Source organism: Eurosta solidaginis, chromosome 3 (genome assembly GCF_040869045.1).
Source record: "Eurosta solidaginis isolate ZX-2024a chromosome 3, ASM4086904v1, whole genome shotgun sequence".
In the NCBI taxonomy this organism is placed as follows: Eukaryota; Metazoa; Arthropoda; class Insecta; order Diptera; family Tephritidae; genus Eurosta; species Eurosta solidaginis.
The window spans coordinates 28,601,386-28,615,918 of record NC_090321.1 but is presented as its reverse complement, the minus strand read 5'-3'; positions in this window follow the sequence as shown (position 1 = coordinate 28,615,918).

The window sequence follows — 14,533 nt, the reverse complement described above, 5'->3', positions numbered from 1 at the left end:
CAGTCCCGCAATTATTCCGCTTGCATAGCACATGCAATCCTGAAAAAGTCCGAAGATGCAGCTGCAATGATCCATTATAGAAAGGATATACTGGAATTTATGAAAAGATGAGGCCCAATACTTTCCTAAAACACCCTTTTAGCTCCGAAAAAAATCTCGCAATGATCCGGCGATAGCTCAAAAATATAGCACAGTAATCCCTAAATGACTCAGAAAACTTTTCCGGAACTGTCTTAAATAGTGCCGAAACAATCTCTAAAGCAGTCTTGAAAACATGAGGAGATCATCACGAATTATTCATAAAATAATGTGGGCGATAATATCACGAAAACAAACAAAAATCTTATACGAAAGATTGCAAGGAAATTTCGATCACAAACCACAAGTGGTTCCGAAATAGTGGTAAAAAAGTTTGCAAAAGCCACTTAAAGGTTTCTAAAATAATTTCGAAGCGGACCCCAAAAAGTCCTTAAGTAATCTTTTAATAGTTTCGAAACAATCAACACTCCGGAAGACTATCCGGAAACGGTACCTAAATAAACCTGAAGTAATCTAGACATAGTCCCGAACTGATTCCGAACACAGTACTAAACTGGCCTATACGTTCCCTAATTTATTCCGTAAATCATACGGAATAGTCGCGAATTAGCCCCAATATGATTCCAAAAACTAATTTCATACGGAATAGTCGCGAATTAGCCCCAATATGATTCCAAAAACTAATTTTTATGCTCCGAAATATGATCTCAAATATTCCCGTTATGATCCAGAATACGCCAAAAAATTGCTTCCAAAGTACCCGAATTCCTGAAAGACCCCCAAATAGACTCGAAATAACCAGGAATTGGTCCCGGAACGATAATATTTTCCAGAATCATTTAGACCAAAATCAATATAAAAGTAAATCTATCGACTAACGAATCAATAACTTAGGTGTGAATATTGCATAAAAAGACCCTCAGTGACAACCAGGAGAATTCGTAAATATATAATGACAACAACTTCACGGTGAACCCCGTTCTCCAAGGTAAAAACCTTATGCTCGTAGTAGAGGAAAGCAATCTTCCCAGGGAGAGGTCATTCTACCTCAATTTCGATCTGGATACTGTAATGGGTTAAACTCTTTCTTATCCAGAAACACCTTTGATATACCCAATGTATGTTCGACTTGTAATCTGTCCGCACGTGACCATCAACCATCTTTTCAATTGCAATGTGGAACCAACAACTCTAACACCCTTATCTTTTGGTCCAACCCTGTTGAAGAGGCAAGTTATTGATGACAATTTGTAAGTGATGGGGCGAAGCACTGCTCAATAACAGCTGCTCGCAAGCTCATATGGTAAGCTTATATTTATGAGTATTAATATTATAGACGAAATAACTTTTTTAAGTTATCGACTTCAAGATTTTCTTACTAGGCTATTTGTTTAGTGCAAAAAACTTGTTCACTTTTTCTCTTTCAATCAAGAGAAGTAATTGCTATATTGGTGCAAAACAAAGTCTACACATTTGTATCACTAAATACTAAAGCATTTTCTATTTTTAATAAAAGCACTGTGCTCGAAATTGTTGAAGCTGTCAAATACCGGCTGATTGGAATTTACGCAGGCGCAGACAGATTGAAAGCAAGTTGAACTAGTTTTCACACAACGATAACGTTGAGTTGTAATTACATAATATATAAAACTAATTGTTGTTATGAACGTTGTTGACAAGTAACTATTTTGTGTTGCTTTTTCAATTTAATTAAATAGGAGGAAATAAACAAGAAGGTTAGGCCGGTCCGTTAGGGCCTCATATAGACTAAACGAGTTCATAGTGCTGCTGTTTGTATAACGACTAAACTGAAAACCCCTATGAAAAACCATTTTCTATGTGTTGTTCGTCCTCTTGGCGAATACTAGAAGCATTTTAGAATCTTTGCCGCTTGCGACTTCTTGATAGCTGTATCACTCTTTATAGCTGGAATCTTAGCCTGACAAGCGCACGGCACTAGCAAAAAATGTGTTTGATCGTTTCCACCACCAAACCGCAGTCTAACTTCAGAATACCCACCTTGAGCCTACATTACTCTCATTTTAATGATAAGAGTAACTTGGTTGGTCTAAGTTTGTCTTAAACCTTGCGCCTTGCACTTGTGCTCTTATCTATTCTTCCTCTCTTGTAACTATAAATGCCGCCCCAATTTCCTGTGGGCCAACTAGCGTAAGTGGCTCAGGCCCAATGGCTCGTGCTGTCGCTGAAATCCAGCGAGGCTGTCCGTCCGCTCATTTCCCTCCACTTCCCTGTGATTTGGGATTTTCCATGTATTCCGTGATTAGTGCAGATTTTATTTTGAACGCCCAAATTGCTTTGAGTGTGGCTTTACTGTCAATTGAGTATGGCGATGGTTTCGTCGGAACATCAGCGCGAAGGGTTAAGGTCAGCACGTTGACTTATGGCATATAATTCCGCTTGATACATATATGCTCGGGTATTCTCCAAGAGATTCTGATATTATGGCTCTGGGTCCAAAGACACCAGCTTCAATGACGTCTGGTGTTTTCGTTGGATGCGCTCTATCCTGGCTGCCTTTCACGTTATCTTGTCTCCCTATTCTACTTTATATCCTTTCTGAAAAACTATGTGCTTGAGGATATCAACTGTCAGGAGTTGAGGGATTTACATGTTCTCTCTTAGCTCCTCCTTGTTGCGGGATGAGATGACCTTTTCTTTTCCCGAGCCCTCCTTTGCAATATTCAGGAAGGTTATTTTGGCTGACTGTTATATCGCTATGTGTAGCGGGATTAGGTCAAGGATAGCCTCTAGAGTTTTTATGTGGCAGGTTGCCCCCGTAGTGGCATACACACGCCAGTCAAGGGAGTTTTGTCAGCACTTGCCTCGTTGTCAATCGAGTTTGCCTGGATGCTAAGATTTGCCGCTAGAAGTTTGTATATCATTATAAACTTCATCGTCCTAGTTGACATCGAGTCGAAGTGTTGCCTTCATAGGATCTTGGTGTCAAAGGTGACCCCCAAATACTACATATAATTTGGTTCCATATTCTAGAGCCTTGTCATCTGTAGTAGTTTTTATTTTAGAGTCGTGTATTCCTTTGCGACTTGAACCGGATTCAGCCTAGACTAAATGCATTTTTTGCAAGGCACATACAAATATTAAGTGGTTAGTTGCTACTATTATTTGAGTGGACATTGCTTCTTGTTGCCAATGTGATTTTTATTTTGAAGCAAAAGAAGTAATTTCAAGCTAAATTCAAAATAAATTCATTTGCAACACTGCTGAACTTAACGCTGTTGTTGTGATTGCTTTTGACTTTTGCATTCAAGACATTTGAGTGATAGGAGCAGCAGCAACAACATTAAAAGCAGCAACAACAGCAAAAGTCAGCAACAATAGTAAAAACAGCAACAAAGCAGCAGCTGGTTTTCTCGCTGTCACTGTCAATCGTACAACGTTCCACAACAAAAATGCGATTGCAAGTCTGTTGCTGCTGCCTGTCGTTGTTGTTGTTGTTTGGCTTTTTGCGAAGTGTTGCACTATCACTGCTGCATTTGCATTCCATTATTGAGGAAAATTACTTTGCATGGAATTCAATTAACTCGAATTTGTTGCACCACCTCGACGTGATACCATGTCTCCGGACAACGCTTACGACTTGGACAGATCGCCATGTATTCATTGGTGGCGGTAAACTGCCATTGTTGCTCGCGCTGCTGCATACATACATTTATATATGTATGTGTGTAGAAACATGTTTATACTTACGACTTATTTCAAGTTTCTGCAAAATTTGCGGAGCTGGCAATTGATTGAGTCAGCAAAGTAAAATTGCTGTAAATGCAAATCAGCCAGTTGTCATTCGATTCAGTAAAATAAGCAAAAAAAAAAAAAAAAACGCAAAAAGCGAAGGAAATTAAAAACGAAAATAATTTGCACTGAAATTATTGAGTTTTATAAATGGATGGAAGTAAGCAAATGTTTTGGTTTATTATTTCTTTTGCATTATTTAACTGATATAAGTTTTAATTAATTTCATGATGAGAACGTGAAACGCTAGTAATCAATTTCCTTATCTTTGTTGTACAACTGCATTGGTACTAGAGATATTTAATGATGATACTATTTGGCTTAGTGAGTTGTAAAAATTAGTTATCACTGAAGTCTACTTGAAACTTCTTTAAGCGAAAGCTATTGCAAAGGTGTTTTTATAATGGAATTTTAATTTCGAGAGACAACATAAGCTTATAAGCTTCACGAGCTTGGCTTTAAAATATTTACCAAACAAAGCTTTTTTATAAGAAGTCGAATTCAAGAAGTTACTTCAAAATGACAGTAAGTGACTTAATGTAAATAATTTTCAATAGCTTAAGAAAAAACACACATGATTTCCTTAATTGAAAGCACGCTTAACAGTATCAAACAAGTTTTCAAAAAGATAGGGAAATTCTACAAAATTTTCCCAGAATTTCAAACTTTTCATTTGAAGTTTTGAAGCCCAGTGAATTTTAGTTCGCCAAGTACAAGTTAGGAGTCTTTCAAAACTCGTATTTGTTGTACTTTGTTTAAGTTTGTTGGGGTGCAAAACCAGGGTTCTTATTTGCACACGCATCCACAGCACGCACACTTGTGGGAAATAAATGCTTACTGAATTCAATTTTCGTACACATGAGCTGTACAATATTGAAAAAAATAAAAAAATTGGCACACAGCTCAAGCGTATGACATATTGTAACGAATTTTGGGGGGACTCCGATTATCTTAAACCTTCTGCTAACGTTCGAATCGGTGAACTGTCGAATAAATAACTCCAATATTCGGTATTGCAAACTGGTCTTTATTTAGACTACTTTGGCAGTAGTACTTCACAATTATACTTCACAACTAATAGAGTGTTTAAATCAAACTGATTAGTCATTCTTAAGTTTGCGCTGCTTTTATACTCTCTCCGCATATATCTCCTAAGGTCTAGACGTTTCACCTTCTAGAACTGTTGTATCACCTGCTTGGTAATTTAGCTATATGCGTGTGTATGTGTGAGTAACAACTTCTGCACTTAACTGTTGACTACATATGTGCATTTGAGATAGTTTCTTTGCTTTAAGCCGCTAGTTATGTGTGTGAAATATTATTCGTCGCCTTGTATGTGTACATGTACATAAGTGTGGCTGCTGCGACAATATGAAATACAGCGCCTGCGCCATAGTGTGCTTTTTGATTCAAAATATTTATGCGCTTGTTCACGGTGTGTGCAGATTATTAGAAAAAAATCGAGAGTCGAGTGCTGTTTAACTAACGCACATGGGTAAGCGCTGAAAGTAAAGGCAGCTGGGCTTAGAATGATTAAAATGTTCAAAGCCTACAAGAATTATGAAAACATGATCTGGTCGTACTTTAGGAGATGCTTAAACCGACTAGTTGCATAATCTTAAATTCTATTCCCTCAGGATTGCGTCGAAGACAAGTCGTGTCCACTAGCATACGGTTCAGCTGTATTCATCAGAAGCACGCAAGAGTATTTCTTTATAATAGAAAACATTTTCTTTAGGAGAGAATTACTAGCGAAAGCAGTAAAATGGTATATTTAAGGTTATCAAAACCATATAGTACATGGGAGGAAATTTTTATCGCAGTCAAAGAAAGGATCAGCTACCCTTAATATCCGCTGAGATTTCAGATTTTTGCTCCTGCAGCCAACAATAATACAATGTGAAGACGAGACTGAACGCATGATAGAAGTCCTGATCTATCTGAATCTTACATCCCAAGAAATTACCCAAATTGATTTGTATAAGCGATGGGATTTTACAAATAGATGTTTCTTAACGAATATGAAAGAGCATTTGATATTTATTTTCCATTCCGAATGAGTTTCTACTGTCTGGGATTTCATTTTGTTGATACGTTTGAAAAAGATTTTGATAGTTCTAGTTCGCTGTACTCCAAATTCACAAGAATTGCATCAGTTTAGCAAAAGAAATTTTGCTAAAAGGACGTCTTCAAATACAGAAACATTAAGATATAAGTATGTATATGTGTAGATATTTATATAAGTAATATAAATGCATGACCTTCGAATATGTTGTTATGAAATCTTTATCATGTTCATTAAATATGTGTTGGTGCATATGAGTGTGCTGTCAAAATAATTGCTATTATTTTCCAAGTAATTGACAATTTAGCAAAATTTTCAAAAACTTAATTGATTAATCTAAAACTTTGCTATAATTTTAAATTTTCACCAAAAACAATATCAACAATATAACTATCAAACTAAATTTAATAGGAACTTGTGTGTTTACATATCTATAAGTACGTATGTAAATATTATGTATGATAATTACATTAGTACTTGTATCGTTAGTCAGTTTATTTTCAAAAAAATGTTATTAGACACTTTAAGTAAAATTTGTATATTTTGATGTTGTTGTTAAATAATTGCATTCTAAATTTTTCAATCAATTTTGTCTAAATATTTCAAAATGCCCTTTAGCTAAAGGACGATGATATAATAAATTAAGTTAAAATATTTCAGCTGTTGTTAAATTATACAAAAAATGGTGAATAATTTATTGCTATTTAAAGACAGTATTTAAAAACTTAAGTAAATCAAACACATTACAAACCATTAAAAAATTTTACCGAAACACAAGCAATAAAGACAACTCACCTCGGCGGGTTAGGGGGCTTAGAAAATATATCCGCGGCAGGTATGCCTGTCGTAAGAGCCAACTAAAATACCAAATGGATTCAAGAGATTTTGTAGCGCAGCTTTCAAAGGGGTTTTGTAGCTCAACCCTTTAAAGCGGTTGCCAACGCAATATATAACTTCTCCAAACAAATTGGCAGCCTCACCTAACCGAGGCAAATCCTGTTTCTTTAAAAGCCGAGGCTCTAGTGACCCAAGTTCCTTATTGATCTAGGGGGTGGGAGGGCGGTATGGCCTAGAAGGTTTAATGTGGTCATACCAGATCGTTCCCGAGATGGTCGGGCTAATACCTTAATGATGCTTGTTACAGAAACGTACCGGATCTGCATCCGACAATAGACCATCAACATCGATAACAAAGCTTTTTGGAGAGTGCCCTTATCGCTACAACAACAGCAAGAACAACTCTAGAAGTACAACACTTGAAGCAATAAGTTACTCATAAGTTTTTACATAAAATACTTTTATTTAGCGTGTTAGGATGGAAATTTCCTTATGCGCCATAACAGCTGCCGGCGCAGCAACCATATATCCGTGAACTTAAAACCACCCTTTTGGAACCATTGTCCACTCCTGCAGCGCCTTTGCATAACTTCAGGGTAAGGGCTTTCTATTTTTCCTGCGTCCAGGTGCAGCTTTTTTGTTCTGAGTATGTTGTCTTCGAAGTTACTGGTTTGTTGTCACTCTTCTGTGCCCCAAACATTTTCGCTGTAACATCATCGAATGTAATTTGGCTGTCTCTTAACGCGAGCATTTGTCTGCTCTGGTTTCATCGCGTGCATTTGAAGAAAGAGTGTTCAGCATCGTCTTCGTCTGTAGCGCCGTTAACGCATTTGGGATCTTCGGCTTGGAGAACTTTTGGATTACGTACTAATTTACTTCATTGAACTTCCTGTGCTGCATGCTTCAACATTTGTAATAAGTAACACTCTGCATGTGCCCCGTTATTCATTTTCCTACCATTCTTGCCAGAACTTAGGCGTTTCTTCCTTGCTCTCTAATGACTTTCATGCGCTCTTGATTGGTCTGCTTTTTTGTTTTCTCTAACTTTCTTCTTTAGTTTCGCTTATTATTGTACGATTGGTCCTGACACAGTGCGATAAGGGGGGACTACTCACAGAGAAGCTGCTCACACTGTAGAGCTGTTTGAAGCGTACAACGAGTGTGTTTGTCCACACTTCGGAGTAGTGCATTAACGTCTATAGGGTGATGTCCATCAGCTGTTCCCTTTGCTTTCTGTTGGTCCTCCGAAGTTTGCCATCAGCCTGCTTAGTAAAGAAATCTGTTCAGATGCCTTATCAGTCGCAGTTTGAACTTATGCCCAATATTGTCATAGAAGCAAAAGCTCATATGATGAATTTCATATCAAAGGCTGAAAAAAAACGTACATTTTGAACCCGATCCCCTCAGAATTTAATGAAATTTTGCATGGGGTTACATCTTACCCACCCATTTTTAGAAATTTCATTTTCGAAAAATTGTGGGCGTGGGAAGGTATCGAAATATCCGAAAATATTAGAAAAATGACGATAATAGGTACTTTTAAAGTGTGATTACTACGGAATGGCTTTACCGATTTCAAAGATCTTCATACCATTAGAAAGGTATTGAAATAAGCTTTCAAAAAAATACACTGTAAAAATGTTTAGTACACTGAAAAAAAAAATTTTTTTTTAATAAAATTTAAAACTGAAAAACACTTCAAAGATCAAGCGATTTTGAAAAATAAAATTTTATTTTATAAAGGTCTATTTAATATATATAACATATCTGAAAACTAAAATGGTGTTATTTTTTTTTTGTACGTGAAGTATTCGAGCCGTTGTTTTGATGTTAGCTGGGGTGCACCCCACTGGAATAAAAATTTTTCAGAGTGTATTTTTTCAAAGGTGATTTTAATACCTTTCTAATGTTATACAAATTTTTGAAATCGGTTGATTAGTTTACGCGTGATATCAAAATATCAGAAAGTAACCAAGAGATGCATGTATTTAAATAAATAAAAAAAAAAGAAAAAAAAACACCCTTCTAGTTTTCAGATATGTTATATATTTTAATTCTACCTTTCTAAAAAATTTTTTTTTTTTAATCGCTTGGTCTTTCAAGTGTTTTCCCAGTTTGAAAAAAAAATTGTAAAATTTTTTTTCTTTCAGTGTAATATAGAATCTTTACAGTATATGTGTTCAAAGGTGATTTTAATACCTTTCTAACGGTATAAAAATTTTTCAAATTGGTTGATTAATTTACGCGTGATATCCAAATATGAGAAAGTAACCAAGAGATGCATTTACTTAAAAAAATTAAAAAAAAAAATCCTATTTTAGTTTTCAGATATGTTATATATATTAAATAGACCTTTCTAAAATAAAATTTTATTTTTCAAAATCGCTTGATCTTTGAAGTGTTTTTTTAGTTTTAAATTTTATTTAAAAAAAAAATTTTGTTTCAGTGTACTAAAAAATTTTACGGTGTATTTTTTTGAAAGCTTATTTCAATACCTTTCTAATCGTATGAAGGTCTTTGAAATCGGTAAAGCCATTCCGTAGTAATCACACTTTAAAAGTACCTATTATCGTAATTTTTCTAATATTTTCGGATATTTCGATACCTTGCCACGCCCACAATTTTTCGAAAATGCAATTTCTAAAAATGAGGTTGTGTTTGGGTGGGTAAGATGTAACCCCATGCAAAATTTCATCAAATTCTGAGTGGGTCGGGTTCAACGCATATTGGATTTGATATGAAATTCATTATATAAGCTATGGAGTTTTTATACCGGGCATAACCTTACCTGGTATTATCCTATTTAACGTACACTGGAGGTATTGCCATGATCGTATGCAAGGACAACTTATGTTACTTGCCCACCATCTATAGATAAGAATATATCTTTGTAGTTTACTTTACTGAAAATATAAATGGTTTCAGGTAATATAAAAATAAAATAACAGATATTTTATTTTAAAGTTCCACGCATACAAATTAGCGGCAGATAGATAATATTCAAATAAGTCTTTTGCTGCTTAAAACTGATTTTGCACTATAATTAGAAACAGAACATTAATTAACGTAAAGCGCGTGAAGGATTCACATATAAAATGATGCATGGCGCATCAGGTTGTGGCAAGTAAATGTGGATTTTTGCTTAACCAAATGCGTTTAAATGCGTATAAATGCCAATTAATGCTTTATTAGTTTAACCCTGCATAGCAAGCACATAATTTGTATGCTCACCACTAGATAAGAGCAGACGAGCCAGCACAAAAAACAGACAAATCTCTTTATTGTCTGTTGAAATCTTGTCCAGTGCTGTGTTTTAGGTTTTCCGCATTCTGTGTCCACTTACTCCCATCTTTAAAACTACCACGTGCAATTTTGTGGTTATAATCGGATTTTATTACAAATTAACGAGGGTTGCAATGTAGCCGCAATTACGTACATACCTGTTCGACTATTTTTCCACCCCTTTGTTTATGTTGGTTATTTTATGAATGTGTGTTTATTACTACAGCTAAGTTGAACGGTATTTATTTAATTTTTATTATAATCAGAAAGTGTACATTTGTAGCAAGGTAAGTTTTTCCTCTGCTTGAAGTTTTTAAACATTTATTGTATTTACTGTTATTTATGTTTGTATATGCGCATGCTGTTGATATAATTTTGTACCGTCTTGTGACTTGAGTAAAACGTGTAATTTTTCTATTTTGGTGTGCCAGTGTAAATACAGTCAGTCGGCAAAAAAACTTTTCAAACAATTTCCATTCACTTCCTCCTTCATTTCTTTATTTAACTCGTTTCATTTCATTGGTTTCATTTGTTAAACTTCAGTTTTTATAACCGACCTTGCCCCACGAGCCGCCCGCATAGGTATTCATAATACTTCCCTTACCCCATTTCATTACATAACGCACACAACATCTTTACTTTTAATTCTTCAAGCAGTGTATCCTTTATGTGCTGCTTAGTGCTGTATAACGCAGCACGGGCCCACGGCACCGCGAATATGAGTTTATACTGCTGATGCGATATATTGTAAGATTGAAGCGTGACGGTATTTAACACTACATCTTATAGCACCAGCAATTTCAGCTATAACAAGTAAGGAAGTCTAAGTTCGGGTGAAATCGAACATTATATACCCAGCTATACACTTGAAATGCTGTTGTTGTCCAGAAACGTTGGGAAATGCATTGTAAGAAAGGAGCAGTGCCAAACCCATTTTTCAAGATTTGAATTTTTTCCCATTTCTTGTTATAATGGCACAAAATACGATTGGTACAAAACTATTTTCGCTAAGATTTAACTTATTATTTTTGACTACGACCCTTTCTAAAGTCATTTATGTAAAAGTGGGCGTAGTCCTTAACCAATCTAATCCATTTTTACTAGAAATATTTTCTGCCATAAGGAAAATATATGTACCCAATTTTGTTACGATATGTAAATTTTTCTTCGAGTTTGGCTCCCGAAACATTGAAAATTGCTTAAACAAAAAAGGGGAGGTGCTACACCCAATTTAAAAAATGTTAGTGTTTTCCAATTTAATGTTATAATTCAATTTAGAGTGTAAAATTCTATTGATACAAAGCTCTTTTTTGCTAAGATATAGCTTATTATTTTCGTCTACGACCCTTTTAAAAATCTTTTATATAAAAGTGGGCGAGGTATTTAACCGATCTCGTCCATTTTTTCTAGAAATATGCCCTGCTATAGGGAAAATTTTTGCACTCAATTTTATTCCGATCTGTTAATTTTTCTTCGAGTTTCGGCTCCCAAAACATAGAAAATTGCTTAGTCATAAAAGGGGCGGTCCCACGCCCATTTTTTTTTTAAATTTGAAGTTTTTCCTATTTATTGATATAAATCCACTTGGGAAATGAAATACCATTGATATAAACCTATGTTTTGCAAAGATATAGCTTATTTAATTCGTCCACGACCCTTTTAGAAATCTTTTATATAAAATTGAGCGTGGTCCGCCTACCACACCGTATGCCCTGGGTTCACACCCCGGGCAAAGCAACATCAAAAATTTTAGAAATAAGGTTTTTCAATTAGAAGAAAGTTTTTCTAAGCGGGGTCGCCCCACGGCACTGTTTGGCAAGCGCTCCGAGTGTATTTCTGCCATGAAAAGCTCTCAGTGAAAACTCATCTGCCTTGCAGATGCCGTTCGGAGTCGGCATAAAACATGTAGGTCCCGTCCGGCCAATTTGTAGGGAAAATCAAGAGGAGCACGACGAAAATTGGAAGAGAAGCTTGGCCTTAGATCGGGATTAAGGATTTTTGATTTATGATTAATAATATTTGTAAAATTTATTTTGTCACAAGTGGGCGGAGCCATGCCAATTTTAAAAAATTTTTTCAAATTTTTATCAAGTGTCTAAATATCAGTCCACACGTCAAATTTCAACATTCTAGGTGTATTATTTACTAAATAATCAGGTTTTATGTGTTTTCCAAAATTTTTATACCTAAAAAGTGGGCGTGGTTATCATCCGATTTGGTTCATTTTCAATACCGACCTATTCTGGGTCCATATAGGCTCGTGTACCAAATTTGGTGAAGATATCCCAATATTTACTCAATTTATCGTGTTAACGGACAGATGGATAGACAGACGGACGGACGGACATGGCTCAATCAAATTTTTGTTTGATACTGATGATTTTGATATATGGAAGTCTATATCTATCTCGATTCCTTTATACCTCTACAACCAACCGTTATCCAATCAAAGTTATAATACCCTGCGTACAAGTACAGCTGGGCATAAAAATCATATATGTATACAACATTAATTTACTTACCTCAGTTAAATGTTTTGCTTTCCCCATATATGTAATACTCCTATATTGCTAATAGAAAATACTCGCAATTTGTTTTGAATTCGAAATCAAAACAAGACAGCCTAAAAAATGTTTGTGATTGTAGCAGCATAAGTGTGACTAGAAAAAATTCTAATTTAGGTACATTCGTTTTTTGAATACAAAAACAAAAACGTTTAAACAGCAATATATCGGCACTCTGATGTTTGGGAATGTACCTAGGCTTTTGTAGCAATATAGGAGTATTACATATATGGCTTTATCTTTATTTAAAAAAAAAAAAATAAATAAAATCGTGAGTACCATGTACTAGTGAAGTTCTATGTGTAAACATACCAGTGAACGTCTCGAAACAAATTTTTTTGAGTTAGAGCTCTCCCATAATAAATTGGAAGCAAACCAAATAATGTATCATGCACATTGCGGCACATTACGCCACAGTGAAGTGACAATACTTACGCTCTCATTCTTCACTACTCCATACAGCATACCAAAACTACATATGACGAATATTCTTATACATTCTCTGGTACTGCATTCAGTACATTTACCAATACTGCACCAACATCGGGGATACATATGTATAACTTACCTCTTTCTTTTACACTTACACTTACATCTTACGCTTAGATTCAGGATTCCTCCATACCGTCAACAAAGATGTTTGCATATCAAAAATCAGCTGAAGCGCCAGGTTATGCTCTCTCAATAACGTGAAGTCATTGCGCTGATACCGTAGTGGGCGCTGACTTGAACACATCAGCGCACGTAAATAAGTTTCATTTCCCACTCATACTGACAAAGTCCCTTTTAATCCTTACCATTGCCTATTTTGTTTGTTTTGCTGTCACTGATTTTTATATGCATAACAAATTTTATTATTGTGCTTTTAACCGTAGTCTCTGATTAAGTTGTATGCCAATTTTTTGGTAAATCACTGGGCGTTGTTATCTTACGCTCTTCTTCAGCTTACGCCCCATGACGCTATTTGTTTATTATAAGTTTATATGTACACTTGAAATGTAATGAATATTGTTACGCCTGCTCGTAAATATATAAGCTCTAATTAATTTGATCTAATCAACTTTTCTAATGGTGCTTGCAATGAGTAGGTATCCATTCCTCTGTAGGAGTGTTTACAATTTCGTATGGTTAGATAATTGGACAATAAAGGCAGATTTAAGTTAAGCTTATGAAAGTGTTTGAAAAATGTCATCCCACTAAAAGAAATCTCAGGAGATCTCGAAAATATTGTTTTCTGAAAAACAAGAGGTGAAATTTTTATAAATTTTGAAAATAAAATTTTTTGCATTTGGGTCATTCCGCCAAAAAACCCGACACGGATAAAAAACTGTTGGCGACAGATTTTCTCATCCCTTAAAAGCTTAAATGAGCTTCTATTTTTTCTTTGCTCGTCTGAAACTGGAAAATGAAGTCATCCGTTAACTAGGCGAGTGATTTCGTAGTTGTTGTTGTTGTTGTAGCAGTGCTTCGCCGCATCCAATGGGTGCGACCGATCACAAATTGTCATCAATATCCTCTAACGGGAGTCGAAGGAAACTTGCTGTTTCAACAGTGGTGGATAATAATGAGAGGGGTGTTAGAAGCGAGTGATTTCGTAGTCCCACCCGTCGCTCTTACAAAATGTAAATTTTTCATGTAAATTGCACACCTAAGTTTAATGCTTAATTATCTTCGTATCAAACGAGTATTTTTTTTTTGAGTGAATATATTTCAAAACTTCGTTAATTACTTGTTACAGAGAAATTATTAAAAGTTGGAGTCAAAGTCCAGTGGAAATGTCCCACCCGTCGCTATGAAATACTCCATCTGTGTCCGTGGATTTTTCCTAAAGTGGACTGTCGCATTCTCTGGTTTAGCGTGCATATTTTACTATTTCTGATGAGCCTTCTGTTATTCCTGATTTTAGGTTAAAACATTTGCTTTGAGCGTGGCTTAAAATTTAAGCGACAGCGAAGCTCGCTGACAAAACCAAGAG